This window comes from Rhinopithecus roxellana, chromosome 17, assembly GCF_007565055.1.
Source record: "Rhinopithecus roxellana isolate Shanxi Qingling chromosome 17, ASM756505v1, whole genome shotgun sequence".
Taxonomy (NCBI): Eukaryota; Metazoa; Chordata; class Mammalia; order Primates; family Cercopithecidae; genus Rhinopithecus; species Rhinopithecus roxellana.
In genome coordinates this window covers 18741911-18766571 of record NC_044565.1, presented here as the reverse complement: position 1 = coordinate 18766571, position 24661 = coordinate 18741911, and positions in this window count along the sequence as shown.

Below are 24661 nucleotides of genomic sequence, written 5' to 3'. Positions count from 1 at the left end.
AGAGTTCACAGAAACAGTGATTTGAAACTCCTCAGTCCAAATAATGATTTAACTCAATGAGATGAATACAAACATCACACAAGAGTTGCCCAGAAAGCTTCTCTCCAATTTTCGATGGAAGACATTTCCTTGCTCGACACAGGCCTCTGGTTGCCAATTACTATCTCTTCACAGAAACCACAAAGACCGACTTTCAAACTGGGAAATGTAGAGAATGCTTTAACCCTTTCAAAAGAATGGACATGACAGAGAGCATTTTCTTCGAGTGTTTCTTTCGGTTTTTTTTGGACGACTTTTCACTTTTTGACATAATATTCAATGTGCTCCGAATATCACTCTTTTGGTTTTAAAAAAACAGTGTTCAAACTCTGCCTTATGAGAAGGTTGTGACTCCCTGAGTGGAATGCACATATCACCAAGCAGTTTCTCAGAAAGCTACTTTCCAGTTTTTATATGACTATATTTCCTATCTCACCATAGGCCCAAAGGTGATCTCAACTATCCCTTTGTGAATCCATCCACGAGGGAATTTCCAAGCTGCGTAATGCAAAGTAAACTTCATCTATGTGAGATGAATAAACATAGCAAAAAGCACTTTCAGAGAAAGCTTCTTTCCAGTTTTTTTCTGAAGATATTTCCTTTTCCACCATAGTCCAGAATGTGCTCCCGAAGGTCCCTTCGTGGATCCGTCCATGACAGTTTCCAACTGTGTAATGTAAAGAAAGCTTTCTCTATGTGAGATGAATACACGTATTACAGAGTAGTTTCCTAGAAAGCTTCTTTCCAGTTTTTGTCCGAGGCTATTTCCCTTTTGACCATCGGCATCAACATGCTCCCGAATGTAACTTGGTACCTGTTTCTCCAAAAGGGTTTCCCCAATGCTGTATGAGAAGAGAGGTATAACAGTGTGACTGGAATGCACACGTCTCAAAGCAGTTCTTCAGAAAGTTTCTCTCCAGTTTTGGTCTGAACATATTTCCTTTTTCACCAGTTAGCCACAAAGTGGTCCCGAATATCCCATCACACGCTAAACATACACAGGACTAGAAAACTGCTCAATAAAAAGAGAGGTTTATGTGAGTTAGAGGAATTAAGATGACACAGAGCAGTTTCACAGAAATCTTCCTGCTGGATTTTACCTGAGGATATTTCTTTCTCCATATTCTAAGGATCGTTCCCAAATGTCCTTCCTCAGATTCCACAAAAACAGTGATTTCAAGCTGCTCAATCCAAAGAATGGTTTATCTCTAGGAGCTGAATACACACATCGGAAAGCAGTTGCTCAGAACGTTTCTCTGCAGGTTTCATCGGAAGGCGTTTCCTCTCTCACCACAAGCCTCCGGGCGTCAATAAATATCCCTTCACAGATTCTTCAAAGACAGAGTTTCAAACTGGGCAATATAGAGTAAACATTACCTCTGTGAAGTGAATGCACATATCAGAGAGCAAGTTCTTGGAACGCTTCTTCCTAGATTTTATTTTGGTATATTCCACTATTCGCCATAGTCCTCAATGCGTTCTGAAATATCACTTTTTCGGTTTCACAGGAACAGTGTTCAAACACTGCCTTGTGAGAAAAGAGGTATAAATCCGAGTGGAATGCATACATCACAAAGTAGTTTCTCAGAAAGCTTCTATCCAGTTTTTATCTCAAGATATCTCCTCTTTCACTGTAGGCCTGAATGTGCTCCCGAATGTCCCTTCGTGGTTCTGTGCATGACGGAGTGTCCAAACTGCATAATATAACTAAAGTTTTAACTATGCAACATGAATAAATATATCTAACACAAGGCAGTTTCACAGAAATCTTCTTTCCAGTTTTTGTCTGAGGATATTTCCTTTTTCACCATAGTCGTACCTATACTCCTGAATATCTCTTGGTAGCTTTTCTCCAAAAGGGATTCCGGAATCCTCTAGGAGAAGAAAGGTATATTTCTGTGAGGGGAATTCACACTTCACAAAGCAGCTCCTCAGAATGCTTCTCTCCAGTTTCTATCTGAAGATGTTTCCTTTCTCACCATAAGACTCAAAGCCCTCCAGAATATCACTTCGCAGACTAAACAAAAATGGTATTATGATACAGCTCAATGAAAAGATAAGCTTAACTGTGTGAGTGGAATTCACGTGACACAGAGGAGTTTAACAGAAACCTTTCTTCCGTTTTCCCTCTGAGCTTATTTCTTTTTTAGGATATTCTAAAGAGCGTTGCCAAATGTCCTTTCTCAGATTCCACAGTAACAGTGATTTCAAACTGCTCAGTCCAAAGAATGATTTAACTCTATGAGATGAATGTAAACATCACAAAAGAGTTGTGTAGAAAGCTTCTCTCCGATTTTCGATTTAAGACAATTTCTTGCTTCAACACAAGCCTCTGGTTGCCACATACTATCATTTTGCAGAAACTTCAAAGACCGACTTTCAAACTGGGAAATGTAGAGTAAGCTTTAAACCTGTGAAAAGAACGGATATGTCAGAGAGCAGTTTATTCGAGTGGTTCTTTCTGTTTTTTATTGGATGACATTTCCCTTTTTGCCATACTCTTCAATGTGCTCCGAATATCACTCTTTTGGTTTTACAGAAACAGTGTTCATGCTGTGCCTTATGAGAAGAAATTTATAACTCCCTGAGTGGAATGCACACATCACCAAGCAGTTTCTCAGAAAGCTTCTCTCCAGTTTTTATCTGAGTATATTTCCACTTTCACAATAGGCCCGAATGTGATCCCAAATATACCTTTTGCGGATCCATCCACGAGGGTGTTTCCAAGCTGTGTAATGTAAAGAAAGCTTCATCTATGTGAAATGAATAATCTTAGCAAAAAGCAGATTCACAGAAAGCTTCTTTCCAGTTTTTATTTGAAGATATTTCCTTTTTCACCAGAGTCCAGAATGTGCTCCTGGAGGTCCCTTCGTGGATCCGTTCATGAGAGTTTCCAAGCTGCGTAATGTTAACAAAGCTTTATCTATATGAGATGATTACAGATATCACAGAGTAGTTTCCTAGAAAGCTTCCTTCCAGGTTTTGTCTGAGGCTATTTCCCTTTTCAACATCAGCATCAACATGCTGCTGAATATCACTTGGTATCTGTTTCTCCAAAAGGATTTCCCCGACGTTGTCTGAGAAAAGAGGTATAACACTGTTACTGGAATGCACACCTCACAAAGCAGTTCCTCGGAAAACTTCTCTCCAGTTTCGGTCTGAACATATTTCCTCTTTCACCGTTAGCCTCAAAGTGCTCTCGAATATCACCTCACACGCTAAACATACAAAGGGCTAGAAAACTGGTCAATGAACAGAGAGACTTATCTGAGTGAGAGGAATTAAGATGACACAGAGCAGTTTCACAGAAAGCTTCCTTGTAGATTTTACCTGAGGATATTTTTTTCGCCATATTCTAACGATCGTTCCCAAATGTCCTTCCTCAGATGCCGCAAAAACAGTGATTTCAAGCTGCTCAATCCAAAGAATGGTTTAACTCTAGGAGATGAAAACATACATCGCAAAGTAGTTGCTCAGAACATTTCTCTGCCTTGTGAGAAAAGAGGTATAACTCCCTGAGCGGAATGCATACATCACAAGTAGTTTCTCAGAAAACTTCTGTCCAGTTGTTATCTGAAGATATCTCCTCTTTCACCGTAGGCCTGAATGTGCTCCCGAATGTCCATTTGCTGATCCATGCATGACGGAGTTTTCAAGCAGCGTAATATAAGAAAAGTTTTAACTAGGCAAGATGAATAAATATACCTAACAAAAAGCAGTTTCACAGAAATCTTCTTTCCAGTTTTTGTCTGAGGATATTTCCTTTTTCACCGTAGCCCTCCCTATACTCCCGAATGTCTTTTGGTAGTTCTTTCCCCAAAAGGGTTTCTGGAATCCTCTAGGAGAGGAAAGGTATATTTCTGAGAGTGGAATGCACACATCACAAAGCAGCTCCTCAGAAAGCTTCTCTCCAGTTTCTATCCTGAAGACGTTTCCTTTCTCACCGTGAGCCTCAAATCGCTCCTGAATATCCCTTCGCAGATTAAAGAAAAACAGTGTTATGACACAGCTCAATAAAAAGAGAAGCTTAACTCTGTGAGCGGAATTCACGTGACACACAGCAGTTTCACAGAAAGCTTCCTTCTGGTTTCTCTCTGAGGTCATTTCTTTTTCAGGATGTTCTAAAGAGCGTTTCCAAATGTCCTTTCTCAGATTCCACAGAAACAGTGTTTTCAAACTGCTCAATCCAAAGGATGATTTAACACTATGAGATGAATACAAACATCATAGAAAAGTTTTGCAGCAAGCTTCTCTTCTATTTTCGATGGAAGACATTTCCTTGCCTCACACAGGCTTCTGGTCGCCACTTACTACCCCTTTGCAGAACCCTCAAAGACCGAGTTTCAAACTGGGAAATGTAGAGTAAGCTTTAACCCTGTGAAAAGAATGGACATGACAGAGAGCAGTTTCTTCGAGTGCTTCTTTCTGTTTTGTATTAGACGACATTTCACTTTTTGCCATAGACTTCAATGTGCACTGAATATCACTGTTTCGGTTTTACAGGAACAGGGTTCAAACTGTGACTTATGAGAAGAAAGTTACTATTCCCTGACTGGAATGCACATGTCACCAAGCAGTTTCTCGGAAAGCTTCTTTCCAGTTTTTATCTGACCATATTTCCTCTTTCACCATAGGCCCAAATATGATACCAAATATCCCTTCGTGGATCCATCCACGAGGGAGTTTCCAAACTGTGTAATGTAAAGAAAGCTTCACGTATGTGAGATGAATAAACATAGCAAAAAGCAGATTCACAGAAAGCTTCTTTCCAGTTTTTATCAGAAGATATTTCCTTTTTCACCTTAGTGCAGAATGTGCTCCCAAAAGTCCCTTGGTGGATCTGTCCATGACAGTTTCTAAGATGCATAATGTATAAAAAGCTTTATCTATGTGAGATGATTAAACATATCACAGAGTAGTTTCCTAGAAAGTTTTCTTTCCAGTTTTTGTCTGAGGCTATATCCCTTTTTACCATCGGATTCAACATGCTTCCAAATATCACTTGGTACCTGTTTCTCCAAAAGGGTTTCCCCGACGCTGTAGGAGAAGAGATGTATAGCACAGTGACTGGAATGCACACATCACATAGCAGTTCCTCGGAAAGCATTTCTCCAGTTTCGGTCTGAACATATTTCCTTTTTCACTGTTAGCCTCAAAGTGCTCCCGAATATCCCATCACACGCTAAACATACACAGGGCTAGAAAACTGCTCAATGAAAAGAGAGGCTTATCTGACTGAGAGGAATTAAGACGACACAGAGCAGTTTCACAGAAAGCTTCCTTCTGGATTTTACCTGAGGATATTTCTTTCTCCATATTCTAAGGTTCGTTCCCAAATGTCCTAACTCAGATTCCACAAAAACAGTGAATGCAAGCTGCTTAATCCAAAGAATGGTTTAACTCTTTGAGACAAATGCACACATAGCAAAGCAGTTACTCAGAACGTTTCTCTGCAGGTTTCATCAGAAGACGTTTCCTCGCTCTCCACAAGCCTCCGGGCTTCGCTAAATATACCTTCACAGATTCTTGAAAGACAGAGTTTCAAAACTGGGCAACATAGAGTAAGCATTAATTCTGTGAAATGAATGCACATATCAGAGAACAGATTCTTGGAACGCTTCTTCCTCGATTTTATTTCGGTATATTTAACTATTTGCCATAGTCCTCAATGCATTCCGAAATATCACATTTCCGTTTTCACAGGAACAGTGTTGAAACACTGCCTTGTGAGAAAAGTGGTATAATTCCCTTCGTGGAATGCATACATCACAAAGTAGTTTCTCAGAAAGCTGATATCCAGTTCTTATCTGAAGATATCTCCTCTTTCACCATAGGCCTGAATGTGCTCCCAAATGTCCTTTCGCTAATCTGTGCATGACAGAGCTTCCAAACAGTGTAATATAAGAAAAGTTTCAACTGTGTGAGATGAATAAATATGTCTAACACAAAGCAATTTCACAGAAATCTTCTTTCCAGTTTTTGTCTGAGGATATTCCCTTTTTCACCATAGTCGTCGCTATACCCCTGAATATCCCTTGGTAGCTTTTTCTCTAAAAGGGATTCCGGAACCCTCTAGGAGAAGAAAGGTATATTTCTGTCAGTGGAATGCACACGTCAAAAAGCAGCTCCTAAGAAAGCTTCTTTTCAGTTTCTATCTGAAAACGTTTCCTTTCTCAACGTAAGCCTCAAAGTCCTCCAGAATGTCTCTTCCCAGACTAAACAAAAACAGTGTTATGATACAGCTCAATGAAAAGAGAAGCTTAACTGTGTGAGTGGAATTCACACATCACAGAGCAGTTTCACAGAAAGCTCCTTCTGGTTTCTCTCTGAGGTTATTTCTTTTTCAGGATATTCTATGGATCGTTTCCCAATGTCCTTCTTCAGATTCTACAGAAACAGTGATTTCAAATGCTAAATCCAAAGAATGATTTAACGCTATGGGATGAATACAAACATCATGAAAGAGTAGTGCAGAAAGCTTCTCTCCGATTTTTGAGGGAAGACATTTCCATGCCTCACACAGGCCTCCAGTCGCCCCTTACTATCCCTTCGCAGAACCCTCAAAGATCGACTTTCTCACAAGGCAGTGTTTGAACACGTTTCTCACAAGGCAGTGTTTGAACACTTTTCCTGTGAAACCGAAAAAGTGATATTTCAGAACGCATTGAGGACTATGGCGAATAGCGAAATATACTGAAATAAAATCGAGGAAGAAGCATTTCCAGAATCTGCTCTCTGTTATGTGCATTCACTTCACAGAGTTAATGCTTACGCTATGTTGCCCAGTTTTGAAACTCTGTCTTTGAAGAATCTGTAAACCGATATTTAGTGAAGCCCAGAGGCTTGTGGTGAGTGAGGAAACGTCTTCTGATGAAACCAGCAGAGAAACGTTCTGAGCAACTGCTTTGTGATGTGTGTATTCACCTCCTAAAGTTGAACCATTCTTTGGATTGAGTAGATTGAAATCACTATTTTTGTAGAATCTGAGGAAGGACTTCCTTAGAATATGGAGAAAGAAATATCCTCAGGTAAAATCCAGAAGGAAGTTTTCTGTGAAACTGCTCTGTGTCATCTTAATTCCTCACACTCAGATAAGCCTCTCTTTTCATTGAGCAGTTTTCTAGCCTTGTGTATGTTTCGCGTGTGCTGGGATATTCGGGAGCACTTTGAGGCTAAGGGTGAAAAAGGAAATATGATCACACCGAACCTGGAAGAAAGCTTTCCGAGGAACTGCTTTGTGACATGTGCATTCAGGTCACTGTGTTATACCTCTCTTCACATACAGCGCCGGGGAAACCCTTTTGGAGAAACAGGTACCAAGGGATATTCGGGAGCATGTGGATGCTGATGGTTAAAAGGGAAATAGCCTCAGACAAAAACTGGAAAGAAGCTTTCAAGGAAACTACTCCATGATATGTGTAATCATCTCACATAGATAAAGCATTCTTTACATTACGCAGCTTGGAAACCGTTATGGACGGATCCACGAAGGGAACATTGGGAGCACAATCTGAACAAAGGTTAGAAAGGAAATGTCTTCAGATAAAAACTGGAAAGAAGCTTTCTGTGAATCTGTTTTTTGCTATGTTTATTCATCTCACATAGATGAAGCTTTCTTTACATTATGCACCTTGGAAACCCCCTCGTGGATGGATCTGCCAAGGGATATGAAGGATCACATTTGGGGCTGTGGTGAAATAGGAATTATAGTCAGATAAAAACTGGAGAGACGCTTTCTGAGAAACTGCTTAGTGATGTGTGCATTCCACTCAGGGAGTGATAACTTTCTTCTCATAAGGCACAGTTTGAACACTGTTCCTGTAAAACCAAAAGAGTGATATTCGGAGCACATTGAAGACTAGGGCAAAAAGTGAAATGTCGTCCAGTAAAAAACAGAAAGAAGCACTCGAGGAAACTGCTCTGTGACATGTCCATTCTTTACACAGGGTTAAAGCTTACTCTACATTTCTCAGTTTGAAAGTCGGTCTTTGAGGGTTTTGCAAAGGGAAAGTAAGTGGCGACTGGAGGCCTGTGTGAGGCAAGGAAATGTCTTAAATCAAAAATCGGAGAGAAGTTTTCTGCGCAACGCTTTTGTGATGTTTGTATTCATCCCATAGAGTTAAATCATTCTTTGGATTGAGCAGTTTGAAATCACTGTTTCTGTGGAATCTGAGAAAGGACATTTGGAAACGCTCTTTAGAATATCCTGAAAAAGAAATGACCTCAGAGAGAAACCAGAAGAAAGCTTTCTGTGAAACTGCTATGTGTCACGTGAATTCCACTCACAGAGTTAAGCTTCTGTTTTCATTGAGCTGTATCATAACATTGTTTTTGTTTAGTCTGCAAAGGCATATTCTGGAGGGCTTTGACTCTTACAGTGACAAAGGAAACCACTTCAAATAGATACTGGAGAGAAGTTTTTTGAGGAGCTGCTTTGTGACGTGTGCATTCCTCTCACAGAAATATAGCTTTCTTCTCCTAGAGGATACCGGATTCCCTTTTGGAGAAAAAGCTTCCAAGAGATATTTGGGAGCATAGCGACGACTATGGTGAAAAAGGAAATATCCTCAGACAAATACTGGAAAGCAGATTTCTGTGAAACTGCTTTGTGTTAGATATCTTTATTCATCTCGCATTGTTAAAACATTAATTATATTACGCAGTTTGGAAACTCCATCATGCACTTATCCGCGAAGGGACATTTGGGAGCACATTCAGGCCTATGGTTAAAGAGGAGATATTTTCAGATAAAAACTGGATAGAAGCTTTCTGCAAACTACTTTTTGATGTATGCATTCCACTCAGGGAGTGATACCTCTTTTCTCACAAGGCAGTGTTTGAACACTGTTCCTGTGAAACCGAAAAAGTTATATTTTGGAACACATTGAGGACTATGGCGAATAGTGAAATATACTGAAATAAAATCCAGGAAGAATCGTTCCAAGAATCTGCTCTCTGATATGTGCATTCACTTCACAGAGTTAATGCTTACTCTATGTTGCCCAGCTTCGAAATTCTGTCTTTGTAGAATCTGTGAAGTGTTATTTAGTGACGCCTGGAGGCTTGTGGTGAGCAAGGAAACATCTTCCGATCAAACCTGCAGAGTAACTTTCTGAGCAACTGCTTTAGGATGTGTGTATTCGTCTCATAGAGGTAAACCATTCTTTGCATTGAGCAGCTTGACATCACTGTTTTACAGGAATCTGAGGAAGGACATTTGGGAACGATCCTTAGAATATGGGGAAAGAAATGTCCTCAGGTAAAATCCAGAAGGTAACTTTCTGTGAAACTGCTCATTGTCGTCTTAATTCCTCTCACTCAGTTAAGTCTCTCTTTTCATTGAGCAGTTTTGTAACCCTGTTTATGTTTAGTGTGTGATGGGATATTCGGGAGCACTTTGAGGCTAACAGTGAAAAAGGAAATATGTTCAGACCGAAACTGGAGAGAAGCTTTCCGAGGAAATCCTTTGTGACGTGTGCATACCAGTCACAGATTTATACCTCTGTTCTCATACAGCGTCGGGGAAACCCTTTTGGAGAAACAGGTACCAGGTGATATTCGGGAGCATGTTGATGCCGATGGTGAAAAGGGAAATAGCCTCAGACAAAAACAGGAAAAAACCTTTCTAGGAAACTACTCTGTGATATGTGTAATCATCTCACATAGAGAAAGCTTTCTTTACATTATACAGTTGGAAACTGTCATGGACGGATCCATGAAGGGACCTTCGGGAGTCATTCTGGACTATGGTGAGAAAGGAAATATCTTCAGATAAAATCTGGAAAGCATCTTTCTGTGAATCTGCTTTCCACTATGTTTATTCATATCACATAGATGAAGCTTTCTTTACATTACGCAGCTTGGAAACTCTCTCGTGGATGGATCAGCGAATGGATATTTGGGATCACCTTCGGGACTATGGTGAAAGCAGAAATATAGTCAGATAAAAACGGGAGAGAAGCTTTCTGAGAAACTGCTTGGTGATGTGTGCATTCCACTCAGGGAGTGATTACTTTCTTCTCATAAGGCACAGTTTGGATACTGTTCCTGTAAAACCAAAACACTGATATTCAGAGCACATTGAAGACTATGGCAAAAAGTGAAATGTTTTCAAATAAAAAACAGAAAGAAGCACTCGAAGAAGCTGCTCTCTGAATGTCCATTCTTTTCACAGGGTTAAAGTTTACTCTACATTTCCTAGTTTGAAAGTCCGTCTTTGAGGGTTCTGCAAAGGGATAGTAAGTGGCGACCAAAGGCCTGTGTGAGGCAAGGAAATGTCTTCCAGCGAAAATTGGAGAGAAGCTTTCTGCGCACCTCTTTTGTGATGTTTGTATTCATGTCATAGAGTTAAATCGTTCCTTGGATTGAGCAGTTTGAAATCACTGTTTCTGTGGAATCTGAGAAAGGATATTTGGAAACGCTCTTAGAATATCCTGAAAAAGAAATAACCTCAGAGAGAAACCAGAAGGAAGCTTTCTGTGAAACTACGCTGTGTCACATGAATTCCACTCACACAGTTAAGCTTCTCTTTTCATTTAGCTGTATCATAACACTGTTTTTGTTTAGCCTGCGAAGGGATATTCTGGAGGGCTTTGAGGCTTACGGTGTGAAAGGAAACGTCTTCAGATAGAAACTGGAGAGAAGCTTTCTGAGGTGCTGCTTTGTGACGTGTGCATTCCTCTCAGAGACATATACCTTTCTTCTCCTAGAGGATTCCGGAATCTCTTTTGCAGAAAAAGCTATAAACAGACATTGAGGAGTATAAGTAAGGCTATGGTGAAAAAGGAAATATCCTCAGACAAAATTGGAAAGAAGATTTCTTTGAAACTGCTTTGTGTTAGGTATATTTATTCGTCTCACATAATTAATACTTTAATTATATTATGCAGTTTGGCGACTCCGTCATGCACAGATCTGTGAAGGGGCATTTGGGAGCACATTCAGGCCGACAGTGAAAGAGGAGGTATCTTCAGGTAAAAACTGGATAGAAGCTTTCTGAGAAGCTACTTTGTGATGTATGCATTCCACTCAGGGATTTATACCTCTTTTCTCACAAGACAGTGTTTGAACACTGTTCCTGTCAAACAGAATAAGTGATATTTTGGATCGCATTGAGGACTATGGCGAATAGTGAAATATATTGAAATAAAATTGAGGAAGAAGCTTTACAAGAATCTGCTGTCTGATATGTGCATTCACTTCACAGAGTTAATGCTTACTGTATGTTGCCCAGTTTTGAAATTCTGGCTTTGGAGAATCTGTGAAGGGATATTTAGTGATGACTGGAGGCTTGTAGTGTGCGAGGCATCGTTTTCCGAAGAAACCTGCAGAGAACCGTTCTGAGCAACTTCTTTGTGATGTGTGTATTCATCTCCTAAAGTTGAACCATTCTTTGGATTTAGTAGATTGAAATCACTATTTTTGTAGAATCTGAGGAAGGACTTCCTTAGAATATGGAGAAAGAAATATCCTCAGGTAAAATCCAGAAGGAAACTTTCTGTGTAACTGCTCTGTGTGGCCTTAATTCCTCTCACTAAGATAAGCCTCTCCTTTCACTGAGCAGTTTTCTAGACCTGTGTACGTTTAGCCTGTGATGGGATATTCAGGAGCACTTTGAGGCTAATGGTGAAAAAAGGAAATATGTTCAGAATGAAAATGGAGAGAAGCTTTCCGAGGAACTGCTTTCTGACGTGTGCATTCCAGTCACAGTGTTATACCTCTCTTTTCATACAGCGTCAGGGAAACTCTTTTGGAGAAACAGGTTCCAGGAGATATTCGGGAGCATGTTGATGCCGATGGTGAAAAGGGAAATAGCCTCAGACAAAAACTGGAAAGAAGCTTTCTAGGAAACTACTCTGTGATATGTATAATCTTCTCATGTAACTAAAGCTTTCTTTACATTATGCAGCTTGGAAACTGTCATGGACGGATCCACGAAGGGACCTTTGGAAGCACATTCTGGACTATGGTGAAAAAGGAAATATCTTCAGATAAAAACTGGAAAGAAGATTTCTGTGCATCTGCTTTTTGCTATGATGATTCATCTCACATAGATGAAGCTTTCTTTACATTATGTAGCTTGGAAACTTTCTTGTGGATGGATCCGCGAAGAGATATTTGGGATCACATTCGGGCCTATGGTAAAATAGGAAACACAGTCAGATAAATACTGGAGAGATGCTTTCTGAGAAACTGCTTGGTGATGTGTGCATTCCACTCAGGGAGTTATAACTTTCTTCTCATAAGGCAGAGTTTGAACTCTGTTCCTGTAAAACCAAAGGAGAGATATTCGGAGCACATTGAAGAGTATGGCAAAATTGAAATGTCGTCCATTAAAGAACAGAAGAAGCACTCCAAGAAACTGCTCTGTGACATGTCCATACTTTTCACAGGGTTAAAGCTTACTCTACATTTCCCAGTTTGAAATTAGGTCTTTGAGGGTTCTGCGAAGGGATTGTAAGTGTTGACTGGAGGCCCATTTTAAGGCAAAGAAATGTCTTCCATCGAAAATCAGAGAGAAACTTTCTGCGCAACTCTTTTTTGATGTTTGTGTTCATCTCATAGAGTTACATCATTCTTTGGATTGAGCAGTTTGAAATCACTGTTTCTGTGGAATCTGAGAAAGGACATTTGGAAATGCTCTTAGAATTTCCTGAAAAAGAAATAACCTTGGAGAGTAAGCAGAAGGAAGCTTTCTGTGTTACTGCTCTGTGTCACGTGAATTTTGCTCACACAGTTAAGCTTCTCTTTTCATTGAGCTGTTTTTTTTTTTTCAGTCTGCGAATTGATATTCTGGAGGGCTTTGAGGCTTATGGTGAGAAAGGAAACGTCTTCAGATAGAAACTGGAGAGAAGCTTTCTGAGGAGCTGCTTTATGATGTGTGCATTCCACTCACAGAAGTATACCTTTCTTCTCATAGAGAATTCCGGAATCCCTTTTGGTGGAAAAGCTACCAGGAGATATTCGGGAGTATTGGGAGGGCTATGGTGGAAAAAAAAAATATCCTCAGAGAAAAACTGGAAAGAAGATTTATGTGAAACTGCTTTGTGTTAGATTTATTTATTCATCTCGCATAGTTTAAACTTTTCTTATATTACGCAGTTTGGAAACTCTGTCATGCACGTATCTGCCAATGGACATTCGGCAGCACATTCAGGCCTATAGTGAAAGAGAAGATATCTTCAGATAAAACCTGTATAGAAGCTTTCTCTGAAACTACTTTGTGATGTATGCATTTCACTCAGGGGGTTATGCCTCTTTTCTCACAAGGTAGTGTTTGAACACTGTACCTGTGAAACGAAAAAGTGATATTTTGCTTCACATTGTGGACTATGGCGAATAGTGAAATATACTGAAATAAATCAAGCAGGAAGCGTTCCAAGAATCTGCTCTCTGATATGTGCATTCAATTCCTAGTGTTAATGCTTACTCTACGTTGTCCAGTTTGGAAACTCTGTCTTTGAAGGATCTGTGAAAGGATATTTAGTGACGCCCAGAGGCTTTTGGTGAGCAAGGTAACGTCTTCTGATGAAAGTTGCTGAGAAACTTTCTGAGCAACTGCTTTGTGATGTGTGTATTCGTCTCAAAGAGTTAAACCATTCTTTGCATTGAGCAGCTTGAATTCACTGTTTTTGTGGCTTTTCAGGAAGGACATTTGGGAACGATCCTTAGAATATGGAGAAAGAAATATCCTCAGGAAAAATCCAGTACAATCTTTCTGTGCAACTTCCCTGTGTCGTCTTAATTCCTCTCGCTCAGTCAAGCCTCTCTTTTCCTTGAGCAGTTTTCTAACCCTGTGTGTGTTTAGCGTGTGATGGGATATTCGGGAGCACTTTCAGGCTTACAGTGTAAAGGAAATATGTTCAGACCGAAACTGGAGAGAAGCTTTCCAAGGAACTGCTTTGTGACACGTGCATTCCAGTCACAGTGTTATACCTCTCTTTTCATACAGCGTCAGGGAAACTCTTTTGGAGAGACAGGTACCAAGTGATATTCAGAGCATGTTGATGCCGATGGTGAAAAGGGAAATAGCCTCAGACAAAAACTGGAGAGAAGCTTTCTAGGAAACTACTCTGTGATATGTGTAATCATCTCACATAGTAAAGCTTTCTTTACATTACGCACCTTGGAAACTGTCATGGACAGATCCATGAAGGAACCGTTGGGAGCACATTCAGGACTATGGTGGAAAAGCAAATATCTTCAGATAAAAAGTGGAAAGAAGCTTTCTGTGAATCTGGTTTTTTCTATGTTTATTCATTTCACAGAGATGAAGCTTTCTTTACATTACACAGCTTGGAAACTCCCTCATGAATGGATCCATGAAAGGATATTTGGGATAATATTTGGGTCTCTGGAGAAATGGGAAATATAGTGAGATAAAAACTGGATAGAAGCTTTCTGAGAAACGGCTTCATGATGTGAGCATTCCCCTCAGGGAGTTATAAATTTCTTCTCATAAGGCACAGTTTGAACACTGTTCCTGTAAAACCAAAAGAGTGGCATTCAGAGCACATTGAAGACTACGGCAAAAAGTGAAATGTTGTCCAATAAAAAAGAGAAAGAAGCACTCGAAGAAACTGCTCTCTGACATGTCCATTCTTTTCACAGGGTTAAAGCTTCCTCTACATTTCCCAGTTTGAAAGTCGGTCTTTCAGGCTTCTGCGAAGGGATAGTAAGTGGCAAGCAGAGGCCTGTATCGAGCAAGGAAATGTCTTCCATCGAAAATTAGAGAGAAGCTTTCTGCACAACTCTTTTGTGATGTTTCTATTCATCTCATAGAGTTAAATCATTCTTTGGATTGAGCAGTTTCAAATCACTGTTTCTGTGATATCTGAGAAAGGACATTTGGAAACGCTCTTTAGAATATCCTGAAAAAGAAATAACCTCAGAGAGAAACCAAAAGGAAACTTTCTGTGAAACTGCTCTGTGTCAGGTGAATTCCGCTCACACAGTTGAGCTACTCTTTTCATTGAGCAGTATTTTAGCACTGTTTTTGTTTAGTCCGTGAAGGGATATTCAGGAGCGCTGTGAGGCTTATGGTGAGAGTGGAAACGTCTTCAGATAGAAACTGGAGAGAAGCTTTCTGAGGAGCTACGTTTTGACGTGTGCATTCCACTCATAGTAATATACCTTTGTTCTCCTAGAGGATTCATGAATTCCTTTTGGAGAAAAAACTACCAAAAGACATTCGGGAGTATAGGGAGGGATATGGTGAAAAAGAAAATATCCTCAGACAAAAACTGGAAAGAAGACTTCTGTGAAACTGCTTTGTGTTAGATATATTTATTCCTATTGCATAGTTAAAACTTTTCTTTTATTATGCAGTTTGGAAACTCTGTAATGCACTGATTCATGAAGGGACTTTAAGGAGGACATTGAGGCTGACGGTGAAAGAGGATAAATCTTCAGATATAATTGCATAGAAGCTTCCTGAGAAAATACTTTGTGATGTATGCATTCCACTCAGGGAGTTATACCTCTTTTCTCACAAGACAGCATTTGAACACTGTTCCTGAGAAACCGAAAATGTGGTATTTTGGAACGCATTGAAAACTATGGCGAATAGTAAAATATACTGAAATAAAATCGAGGAAGAAGCGTTTCAACAATCTGCTCTCTGATATGTGCATTCACTTCACAGAGTTAATGCTTACTCTATGTTGCCCAGTTTTGAAACTATGTCTTTGAAGAATCTGTGAAGGGATATTTAGTGACGCCTGGAGGTTCGTGGTGATCTAGGAAACGTCTTCCGATGAAATCTGCAGAGAAACTCTCTGAGCAACTGCTTTGAGATCTGTGTATTTGTCTCATACAATTAAACTGTTCTGTTGATTGAGCAGCTTGAAATCACTGTTGTTGTGGAATTTGAGGAAGTATATTTGGGAATGATCCTTAGAATATGGATAAAGAAATATCCTCAGGAAAATCCAGTAGGAAGCATTCTGTGAAACTGTTCTGTGCTGTCTTAATTCCTCTCGCTCAGTTAAGCTTCTCATTTCATTGAGCAGTTTTCTAATCCTGTGTATGTTTACTATGTGATGGGATATTCGGGAGCACTTTGAGGCGTATGGTGAAAAAGGAAATATGTTCAGACCAAAACTGTAGAGAAGCTTTCCGAGGAACTGCTTTGTGACGTGTGCATTCCACTAACGGAAATATACCTTTCTTCTTCTAGAGGATCCCAGAATCCCTTTTGGAGAAAAAGCTACCAAGAGACATTCGGGAGTATAGGGATGGCTATGGTTAAAAAGGAAATATCCTCAGACAAAACTGGAGAGCAAATTTCTGTGAAACTGCTTCGTGTTAGATATATCTATTCATCTCGCATAGTTCAAACCTTTCTTATATTACGCAGTTTGGAAACTCCGTCATGCACGAATCCGTGAAGGGACATTTGGAAGCACATTCAGGCCTACAGTGAAAGAGGACGTATTTTCAGATAAAAACTGGATCGAAGCTTTCTGAGAAACTGTTGTGATGTATGCATTCCACTCAGGGAGTTATGCCTCTTTTCTCAGAAGGCAGTGTTTAAACACTGTTCCTGTGTAACTGAAAAAGTGGTATTTCGGAACGCACTGAGGACTATGGCAAATAGTGAAATATACTGAAATAAAATCGAGAAAGAAGGGTTCCAAGAATCTGCTCTCTGATATGTGCATTCACTTCACAGAATTTATGCTTACTCTATGTTGCCCAGCTTGGAAATTCTGTCTTTGTGGAATCTGTGAAGCGATATTAATGACGCCCGGAGGCTTGTGGTGAGCAAGGAAACATCTTCCGATGAAACCTGCAGAGTAACTTTCTAAGCAACTGCTTTAGGATGTGTGTACTCGTCTCATAGATTAAACTATTCTTTGGATTGAGCAGATTGAAATCACTGTCTTTGTGGAATCTGAGGAAGGACAATTGTGAAAAATCCTTAGAACATGGAGAAAGAAATATCCTTAGGTAAAATCCAGAAGGAAGCTTTCTGTGAAACTACTCTGTGTCGTCTTAATTCCTCTTGCTTAGTTAAGCCTCTCCTTACATTGAGTAATTTTATAACCCTGTGTATGTTTAACGTGTGATAGAACATTCGGGAGCACTTTGAGGCTTACGGTGGAAAAGTAAATATGTTCAGACCAAAACTGGAGAGAAGCTTTCCAAGGAACTGCTTTGTGACATGTGCATTCCACTCACAATGTTATACTTCTCTTCTCATACAGCATCGTGGAAACCCTTTTGGAGAAACAGGTACCAAGTGATATTCAGGAGCATGTTGATGCCAATGATGGAAAGGGAAATAGCCTCAGACAAAACCTGGAAAGAAGCTTTCTAGGAAACTACTCTGTGATATGTGTAATCATCTCACAGATATAAAGGATTCCTTACATTGCACAGCTTGAAAAATGTCATGGACGGATCCACGAAGGGACTTATGGGAGCACACTCAGCACTATGGTGAAAAAGGAAATATCTTCAGATAAAAACTGGAAAGAAGCTTTCTGTGAATCTGCTTTTTTCTATGTTCATTCTTCTCATATAGATGAAGCTATCTTTACATTTCACAGCTTGGAAACTCCCTCGTGGATGGATCCACGAAGGGATATTTGGGATCACATTCATGCCTATGGTCAAATAGGAAATACAGTCAGATAGAAACTGGAGAGAAGTTTTCTGAGAAACTGCTTGGTGATATGTGCATTCCACTCAGGGAATTTTAATGTTCTTCTCATAAGGCACAGTTTGAACACTGTTCCTGTAAAACCAAAATAGTGATATTCGAAGCATATTGAAGACTAGGACAAAAAGTGAAATGTCATCCAATAAAAAACAGAAAGAAGCACTCGAAAAAACTGCTCTCTGACATGCCCATTCTTTTCACAGTATTAAAGCTTACTCTGCATTTCCCAGTTTGAAAGTCAGCCTCTGGGGGTTCTGCGAAGGGATAGTAAGTGGCAACCGGAGGCCTGTGTCGAGCAACGAACTGTCTCCCATCGAAAATTGGAGAGAAGCTTTCTGCACAACTCTTTTGTGATGTGTGTGTTCATCTCAAAGAGTTAAATCATTCTTTGGATTGAGCAGTTTCAAATCACTGTTTCTGTGGAATCTGAGAAAGGACATTTGGAGACGCTCTTTAGAATATCCTGAAAAAGAAATAACCTCAGAGAGAAACCAGAAGGAAGCTTTCAGTGAACCTGCTCTGTGTCACGTGAATTCCGCTCACACAGTTAAGCTTCTCTGTTCACTGAGCAGTATCATAACACTGTTTTTGTTTAGACTGTGAAGGGATATTCAAGAGCAATTTGAGGGTTATGGTGAGAAAGGAGACGTCTTCAGATAGAAACTGGAGACAAGCTTTCTGAGGAGCCGCTTTGTGACGTGTGCATTCCACTCACAGAAACATACCTTTCTTCTCCTAGAGGATTCTGGAAACCCTTTTGGAGAAAAACCTACCAAGAGACATTCGGGAGTACAGGTACAGCTATGGTGAAAAAGGAAATATCCTCAGACAAAACTGGAGAGAAGATTTCTGTGAAACTGCTTCGTGTTAGGTATATCTATTCATCTCACATAGTTCAAACCTTTCTGATATTACACAGTTTGGAAACTCCGTCATGCACGAATCCATGAAGGGACATTTGGGAGCACATTCAGGCCTACGGTGAAAGAGAAGATATCTTAAGATAAAAACTGGATAGAAGCTTTCTGAGAAACTACTTGTGATGTATGCATTCCGCTGAGGGAGTTATACCTCTTTCCTCACAAGGCAGTGTTTAAACACTGTTCCTGTGTAACCGAAAAAGTGATATTTCTGCGCGCATTGAGGACTATGGCAAATAGTGAAATATACTGAAATAAAATCGAGAAAGAAGCGTTCCAAGAATCTGCACTCTGATATGTGCATTCACTTCACAGAATTTAAGCTTACTCTATGTTGCCCAGTTTCGAAATTCTGTCTTTGAAGAATCTGTGAAGGGATATATAGTGATGCCCGGAGGCTTCTGGTGAGCAAGGAAACAACTTCTGATGGAACATGCAGAGTAACTTTCTGTGCAATTGCTTTGTGATGTGTGTATTCGTCTCATAGATTTAAACCTTTCTTTGGATTGAGCAGATCGAAATCACTGTTTTTGTGGAATCTGAAAAAGGACATTTGGGAACGATCCTTTGACCATGGGGAAAGAAATATCCTCAGTTAAAATCCAGAAGGAATATTTTTGTGAAACTACCCTGTGTCATCTTAATTCCTCTCACTTAGTTAAGCCTCTCCATACGTTGAGAAGTTTTTTAACCCTGTGTATGTTTAGCGTGTGATGGGACATTCGGGAGCACTTTGAGGCTTACGGTGAAAAAGGAAATAGGTTCAGACCGAAACTGGAGAGAAGCTTTCCGAGGAACTGCTTTGTGACCTGTGCAATCCACTCACAGAAATATACCTTTCTTCTCCTAGAGGATTCCGGAATCCCTTTTGGAGAAAAAGCTACCAGGAGACATTCGGGAGTATAGGGATGGCTATGGTGAAAAAGGAAATATCCTCAGACAAAAACTGGAGAGAAGATTTGTGTGAAACTGCTTCGTGTTAAATATATCTATTCATCTCGCATAGTTCAAACCTTTCCTACATTACAGAGTTGGAAACTACGTCATGCAGGGATCCATGAAGGGACGTTCAAGAGCACATTCTGACCTCCTTTGAAACAGGAGATATCATCAGATAAAAAATGGAGAGAAGCTTTCTGAGAAACTACTTAGTATGTATGCATTCCACTCAGGGAGTTATACCTCTTTTCTCACAAGGCAGGGTTTGAACACTGTTCCTGTGAAACTGAAAAAGTGATATTTCGGAGCACTTTGATGACTATGGCAAATAGTCAAATATACTGAAATAAAATCGAGAAAGAAGCGTTCCAATAATCTGTCCTCTGATATGTGCATTCACTTCACAGAGTTAATGCTTACTCTATGTTGTCCAGTTTCAAAATTCTGTCTTTGAAGAATCTGTTAAGGGATATGTAGTGATGCCCGGAGGCTTGTGGTGAGCAAGAAAACATCTACCGATGAAACCTGCAGAGTACCTTTCTGAGCAACTGCTTTGAGAAGTATGTATTTGTCTCATAGATTTAAACGGTTCTTTGGACTGAGCAGATTGAAATCACTGTTTTTGTGGAATCTGAGGAAGGACATTTGGGAAAGATCTTTAGAACATGGAGAAAGAAATATCCTCACGTAAAATCCAGAAGAAAGCTTTCTGTGAAACTACTCTGTGTCGGCTTAATTCCTCTTGCTTAGTTAAGCCTCTCCTTACGTTTAGTAGTTTTGTAACCCTGTGTATGTTTAGCGTGTGATCGGACAGTCGGGAGTACTTTGAGGCTTATGGTGAAAAAGGAAATATGTTCAGACCGTACCTGGAGAGAAGCTTTCTGAGGAACTGCTTTGTGAAGTGTGCAATCCACTCACAGTGTTATACCTCTCTTCTCATACAGCGTCAGGGAAACCCTTTTGGAGAAACAGGTACCAAGTGATATTCGGAAGCATGTTGATGCCGATGGTGAAAACGGAAATAGCCTCAGACAACAACTGGAAAGTAGCTTTCTAGGAAACTACTCTGGATATGTGTAATCATCTCACATAGATAAAGTTTTCTTTACAATACGCAGCTGGAAACTGTCATGGACGGATCCATGAAGGGACATTCTGGAGCACATTCTGGACTCTGGGGAAAAGGAAATATCTTCAGATAAAAATTGGAAAGAAGCTTTCTGTGAATCTGCTTTTTGCTATGTTTATCCATCTCACATAGATGAAGCTTTCTTACAATTTGCAACATTGGAAACTCTCTCGTGGATGGATCCACGAAGGGATATTTGGGATCACACTCGGTTCTATGGTAAAATAGGAAATAGAGTCAGATAAAAACTGGAGAGAAGCTTTCTGAGAAACTGCTTGGTGACATGTGCATTCCATTCAGGGAGTTATAACTTTCTTCTCATAAGGCACAGTTTGAACACTGTTTCTGTAAAACCAAAATAGTGATATTCAGAGCACATTGAAGACTAGGGTAAAAAGTGAAATGTCGTCCAATAAAAAACAGAAAGAACCAACCGAAGAAAGTGCTCTCTGTCATGTCCATTCTTATCACAGGATTAAATCTTACTCTACATTTCCCAGTTTGAAAGTTGGTCTTTTAGGGTTCTGTGAAGGGATAGTAAGTGGCGACCGGAGGCCTGTGTGAGGCAAGGAAATGTCTTCATCGAAAATCAGAGAGAAGCTTTCTGTGCAACTTTTTTGTGATGTTTGTATTCATCTCGTAGCGTTAAATCATTCTTTGGATTGAGCAGCTTGAAATCCCTGTTTCTGTGGAATCTGAGAAAGGACATTTGGAAACGCTCTTTAGAATATCCTGAAAAAGAAACAACCTCAGAGAGAAGCCAGAAGGAAGGTTTCTGTCAAACTGCTCTGTGTCAAGTGAATTTGCTCCCACAGTTAAGCTTCTCTTTTCATAGAGCTATTTCATAACACTGTTTTTGCTTAGTCTGTGAAGGGATACTCTGGAGGGCTTTGAGGCTTACACTAAGAAAGTAAACGTCTTCATATAGAAACTGGAGAGATGCTTTCTGAGGAGCTGCTTTGTGACGTGTGCATTCCACTCACAGAAATATACCTTTCTTCTAGTGTTTTAGATATGAAGTCCTTGCCCATGCCTATGTCCTGAATGGTACTACCTAGGTTTTCTTCAAGGGTTTCTATGGTATTAGATCAACATTTAAGTGCCTAATCCATCTTGAATTTATTTTCGTATAAGGAGTAAGGAAAGGATCCATTTTCAGCTTTCTACTTATGGCTAGCCAATTTTCCCAGTACCATTTATTAAATAGGGAATCCTTTCCCCATTTCTTGTTTCTCTCAGGTTTGTCAAAGATCAGATGGCTGTAGATGTGTGGTATTATTTCTGAGGACTCCGTTCTGTTCCATTGGTCTATATCTCTGTTTTGGTACCAGTACCATGCTGTTTTGGTTACTGTAGCCTTGTAATGTAGGTTGAAGTCAGGTAGCGTGATGACTCCGGCTTTCTTGTAAATCATGCTGCTATAAAGACACATGCACACGTATGTTTATTGCGGCACTATTCACAATAAAAAAGACGTAGAATCAACCCAAATGTCCATCAGTGACAGACTGGATTAGGTAAATGTGGCACATATACACCATGGAATACTATGCAGCCATAAAAAGGATAAGTTTGCATCCTTTGTAGGGACATGGAGGCAGCTGGAAGCCATCATTCTTAGCAAACTATCACAAGAACAGAAAACCAAACACCGCATGTTCTCACTCATATCTGGGAACTGAACAATGAAATCACTTGGACTCGGGAAGGGGAACATCACACATCGGGGCCTACCACGGGGAGGGGGGTGGGGGGAGGGATTGCATTGGGAATTATACCTGATATTAATGACAAATTGATGGGTGCTGACGAGTTGATGGATGCAGCACAACAACGTGGCACAGGTATACATATGTAACAAACCTGCACATTGTGCACAAGTACCCCAGAATTTAAAGTACAGTAAAAAAAAAAAAAAAGAAACATACCTTTCTTCTTCTAAAGGATTCTGGAATCCCTTTTGGAGAAAAAGCTACCAAGAGATATTGAGGAGTATAGCGACGAATATGGTGAAAAAAGAAATATCATCAGACAAAGACTGGAAAGAAGATTTCTGTGAAACTGCTTTGTGTTAGATATATTTATTCATCAAGCATAGTAAAAACTTCAATTATATTATGCAGTTTGGAAACAACGTCATGCACGTATCTGCGAAGGGACGTTCAGGAGCACATTCAGGCCTACGGTGAAAGAGGAGATATCTTAAGATAAAAACTGGATAGAAGCTTTGTGAGAAAATACTTGTGATGTATGCATTCCACTCAGGGAGTTATACATCTTTTCTCAGAAGGCAGTGTTTAAACACTGTTCCTGTGTAACCGAAAAATGATATTTCGAAGCACATTGAGGACTATGGCAAAAAGCCAAATATACTGAAATAAGATCGAGAAAGAAGCATTCCAGGAGTCTGCTCTCTCATATGTGCATTCACTTCACAAATTTATGCTTACCCTGTGTTGCCCAGTTTCGAAATTCTGTCTTTGAAGAATTTGTGAAGGGATATTTAGTGACGCCCGGAGGCTTGTGGTGAGCAAGGAAACATTTCCCGATGAAACCTGCCCAGTAACTTTCTGAGCAATTGCTTTGTGATATGTGTATTCTTCTCATATATTTAAACCGTTCTTTGGATTGAGCAGATTGAAATCACTGTTTCTGTGGAATCTGAGGAAGGACACTTGGGAACGATCCTTAGAATATGGAGAAAGAAATATCCTCAGGTAAAATCCAGAAGGAAGCTTTCTGTGAAACTACTCTGTCTCGTCTTAACTCCTCACACTTAGTTAAGCCTTTCCTTACATTGAGTAGTTTTATAACCCTCTGTATGTTTAGCGTGTGATGGGACCTTTGGGAGCACTTTGAGGCTTACAGTGAAGAAGGAAATATGTTCCGAGCGAAACTGGAGAGAAGCTTTCTGAGGAACTGCTTTGTGACGTGTGCATTCCACTCACAGTGTTATACCTCTCTTCTCATACAGCGTCAGGGAAACCCTTTTGGAGAAACAGGTACCAGGTGGTATTCGGGAGCATGTTGATGCTGATGATGAAAAGGGAAATAGCCTCAGACAATACGGGAAAGAGGCTTTCTAGGAAACTAGTCTGTAATATGTGTAATCATCTCACATAGATAAAGGTTTCCTTACAATGCACAGCTTGAAAACTGTCATGGACGGATCCACGAAGGGACTTTCGGGAGCACACTCAGGACTATGGTGGAAAAGGAAATATCTTCAGATAAAAACTGGAAAGAAGCTTTCTGTCAATCTGCTTTTTTCTATGTTTATTGTTCCAACATAGATGAAGCTTTCTTTAAGTTATGCAGCTTGGAAACTCCCTCGTGGATGGAACCACGAAGGGATATTTGGGATCACATTCGGGCCTATGATCAAATAGGAAATAGAGTCAGATAAAAACTGGAGAGAAGCTTTCTGAGAAACTGCTTGGTGATGTGTGCATTCCACTCAGGGAGTTTTAATATTCTTATCATAAGGTACAGTTTGAACACTGTTCCTGGAAAACCAAAATAGCGATATTCGGAGCACATTAAAGACTATGGCAAAAAGTGTAATGTCATCCAATAATAAACAGAAAGAAGCAGTCGAAGAAACTGCTCTCTGACATGCCCATTCTTTTCACAGTGTTAAAGCTTACTCTACATTTCCCAGTTTGAAATTCGGCCTCTGAGGTTTCTGCAAAGGGATGGTAAGTGGCAACCGGAGGCCTGTGTCAAGCAAGGAAATGTCTCCTATCGAAAATTGGAGAGAAGCTTTCTGCGCAACTCTTTTGTGATGTTTGTATTCATCTCAAAGAGTTAAATCATTCTTTGGGTTGAACAGTTTGAAATCACTGTTTCTGTGGAATCTGAGAAAGGTCATTTGGAGACGCTCTTTAGAATATCCTGAAGAAGACATAACCTCAGAGAGAAACCAGAAGGAAGCTTTCTGTGAACCTGCTCTGTGTCACGTGTATTCCA